The sequence below is a fragment of the Arachis ipaensis genome, chromosome B04, assembly GCF_000816755.2.
Source record: "Arachis ipaensis cultivar K30076 chromosome B04, Araip1.1, whole genome shotgun sequence".
NCBI classification, from domain to species: domain Eukaryota; kingdom Viridiplantae; phylum Streptophyta; class Magnoliopsida; order Fabales; family Fabaceae; genus Arachis; species Arachis ipaensis.
This window is the reverse complement of record NC_029788.2, coordinates 30,933,786-30,937,927: the sequence shown is the minus strand read 5'-3', so window position 1 is coordinate 30,937,927 and position 4,142 is coordinate 30,933,786.

Genomic DNA, 4,142 nt, shown 5'->3' with positions numbered 1-4,142 from the left:
TGTGGAGGGAAGTGCATCCCCTGAGGTATCTCTTGATTTGCAGCCACATGTTCTACCACTGAGCTATAGATCCTTCACATAATTGTGATGTCCACACCAAACTTAGAATGTTGCTCGCCCTCGAGCAAAAGAAGAGGGAATAGATGAAGAAGAAGATGTGGAAATAAAAAACTAGGATTATGAGGAGGGAGGGTGGGGATCCTGTGGGGTCCACAGATCTTGAAATGATCCTGTGAGGTCCACGGATCTTGAGGTGTCAAGGCATTTACATCTCTGCACCAATTTGGGCATGCAAAATGCCCTTGCACACAACTCTGGGCGTTTAGCGCCAGGTTGGTGCCCATTTTGGGCGTTCAACGCCCCTTTGCTGCCATTTCTGGTGTTGAACGCCAGAACTATGCTTGTTCTGGTCGTTCAGCGCCAGGATGCTCCCATTCTGGGCGTTCAGCGCCAGAACTATGCTCTGTTCTGGCGTTTGAACGCCAGACAGATGCTCCTCCAGGGTGTGATTTTTCTTCTGCTGTTTTTGATTCCGTTTTTGATTTTTTTTTTATTTTGTGACTCCACATGATCATGAACCTAAGAAAACATGAAAAACAATAAAAATAAGAATTAGATAAACATTGAGTTGCCTCCCAACAAGCGCTTCTTTAATGTTCTTAGCTGGACCTTGCTGAGCTTTTAATCTAGCTTCAGCCTTGAGCATTCTTGCTCAATGTTGCCTTCTAGATAATGCTTGATTCTCTGTCCATTGACAATGAACTTCTTATCAGAATCAATATCTTGAAGCTCCACGTAACCATATGGTGATACACTTTTAATCACGTATGGTCCCCTCCACCGGGATTTCAGTTTCCCGGGGAATAGCCTGAGTCTAGAGTTAAACAACAGAACCTTCTGTCCTGGTTCAAAGATTCTAGATGACAGCTTTCTGTCATGCCACTTTTTTGATTTTTCTTTATATAGCTTGGCATTTTCGAAAGCTGTGAATCTGAACTCCTCTAGCTCATTTAGCTGGAGCAATCGTTTTTCTCCTGCTAATTTGGCATCAAAGTTTTCCAGTTTGGGCGTTCAACTCCAGCTTTTGATCCTTTTCTGGCGCTGGACGCCAGAATTGGGCAGAGGACTGGCGTTGAACGCCAGTTTATGTCATCTATCCTTGTGCAAAATATGGACTATTATATATTGCTGGAAAGTCCTGGATGTCTACTTTCCAACGCAATTGGAAGCACGCCATTTCGAGTTCTGTAGCTCCAGAAAATCCACTTTGAGTGCAGGGAGGTCAGAATCCAACAGCATCAGCAGTCCTTTTTTCATCCTGAATCAGATTTTTGCTCAGCTCCTTCAATTTCAGCCAGAAAAATACCTGAAATTACAGAAAAACACACAACTCATAGTAAAGTCCAGAAATATGAATTTTTCCTAAAAACTAATAGAAATAGACTAAAAACTAACTAAAACATACTCAAAACTATATGAAATTATCCCCAAAAAGCGTATAAAATATCCGCTCATCAGTGGGTATAATAAAATACCCATGCATAAACCTGATGAAGATAAAATTGCTTTTATTACCCCAGAAGGGATCTATTGCTATATTGTAATGCCCTTTGGGTTGAAAAATGCAGGGGCCACTTATCAGGGATTAATGGTCAAGGTGTTCAAGTAACAAATTGAAAAAAAACATGGAAGTCTGTCTTGACGATACGTTAATAAAGACTAAAGAAGGCTCCAACTTGATTACTGATTTGAAAGAGATCTTTTCTTGCCTCCGACTTCACAAGATGAGGCTGAACCTAGCAAAATGTGCCTTAGGAATTTGGGGAGGTAATTTTTTAGGCTTTATGGTAACCCAAAGGGGAATTGAGGCTATTCCTAAAAAATGTCAGGCTATACTCGGCATGTTAAGTCCTCAGAATCTCAAAAAGGTTCAGGTTGGTTAGCCGCGTTATCCAGGTTTTTAAGAGTTTCTGCTAAAAAAGCGAAGCCATTCTTTAATATAATGGAAAAAGGTATGGATTTTGTCTGGACATAGGAGTGTGAAATGACTTTTCAGCATTTTAAAACTTTGCTATCTTCTTCTCCTGTTTTAGCAAAACCAGAACCTGAGAAGCCCTTTTATCTGTATTTGTCTGTAACCGAGGAAATTGTAGCCTCAACCTTAGTCCTAAGGATGAAAGTAAGCACCAACGATCTGTCTATTTCATTAGTAAGATTCTTCAAGGACCTGTATTAAGATATTCAAAATTAGAAAAAAATAGCTTTTCTTTGCTTATGTCGGTATGTCGGTTACGTCAGTATTTTCAAAGTTACTTAAATATAGTACAAATCAATCAGCCGATTAAAAAGGTTTTGCAAAAGCCAAATTTGGCAGGTCAGATGGTAAGTTGGTCCATTTTATCTCAATTTGATATACGATATGAACCACGCTCGTTGGTGGAAGAAACAGCTTTCCATTTCCTCTTTCTAGAGGATTCTTTGACTTTGGGTGCCATAAGTGTGAATGGGAAGCAAAAAGCAAGAATGGGTGGGAATTGGGTAGGAAAGTTTTGAATTTAAAGTGGGTGGGGTTGGTGGGATTTATGATGGTTTTTTGAGACGAGGTATGGATGTGATTGGTTGAGGGTTTGTGGGGAAGATTGTGTGGGGAAGAGTGAAAGTAAGAGAGAAAAGAAGTGGGGTAGGTGAAGAATCTGTGGGACCCATTGGTCCTGAGAGGCTAGGGAATCAAATTTCCTGCCCCCTTATAGGTGTTGAACGCCCAGCCTCTGAATGCCAGTTTCATGCTCCTCATAGGGCGTTGGACGCCCAAAGGGGACCTCCTTCCTGGCACTCAACGCCAGGTCTCTGCCTCCTTTGGGACGTTGAACGCCCAGCCTCTGCCCCCTGGCTGGCGTTTAACACTAGCAATGCTGCTCTTCTTGGGCGTTGAACGTCCATTAGGGGTACCCTATGTGGTATTCAACGCCAGCTTTCTTATCTCATTGGGGCGTTGAATGCCCTTCTTTCCTACTTGTCTTGCGTTCAACGCCAGTAAGGGACCTACTCCAGGGTGTTCTGTTTCCAGTTCTGACTGTCTCTGTTTCTGTTCTAACTACTGCACATGATCACAAACTTAAAGAAAAACAGAAATAACTAATTATGGTTGGATTGCTTTCCAACAAGCGCTTCTTTAACATTACTAGCTTGATGTTTAGCTCCTTACAGAGATGGATATGGGCTTAGAATTTCGCCACTTACGGTAAATTTCTTGTCTGTGCTCTCATGGATGAGTTCCACATGCTCTAGAGACAGGATCTTATTCATAATATGTAGAATGACTAGGTTGTCAGTGAAGACAACTCTCATGCTAGGTGAGAGGCCTTCAGTGGGGATCTTTTTGTCCCTCCAGCCTTTAGGTACCTTCTTCTTAGTACCAGTGTTCTCAGTGCTTGATGATGGCCACCCAACACCAAACTTAGAATTGGTGTCTGGGGGCTCTGTATAATTCTGCACTGAGAGAGAGGGTTGAAACACTAGGTGTTGCACAGTTATCTCTCTCTTGTTAGGAGGAGATTTGGGGTTAGGCATCTTGAACAAGATGTGATCCTCCCCTAGCTGTAGAATTAGCTCTCCCTTTGATACATCAACGATGGCATTGGCAATGGCTAGTAAGGGTCTTCCAAGGATGATGGATTCATCCTCTTCTTCCCCAGTATCCAGGATTATAAAGTCCGCAGAGATGTTAAGGTTTTCAACCTTTATTAGGACATTTTTCACTAGTCCATTGGTGCACAAAATTGTGATCTCCAGGCTCGAACAAATCCTGGTAATGGCTCCAAAGCTTGGTGCTCTGATCTTAATTCATAATTGTCACAACTTCGATACAACTAACCAGCAAGTGCACTGGGTCGTCCAAGTAATACCTTACGTGAGTAAGGGTCGAATCCCACGGAGATTGTTAGTATGAAGCAAGCTATGATCACCTTGTAAATCTCAGTCAGGCAGATATAAAATAGTGATATGGTTTTCGAATAATGAATAATAAAATAGGGATAGAGATACTTATGTAAATCATAGGAAGGAATTTCAGATAAGCGAATGGAGATGCTTTTCGTTCCTCTGAACCTCTGCTTTCCTGCTATCTTTATCCAATCAGTCTT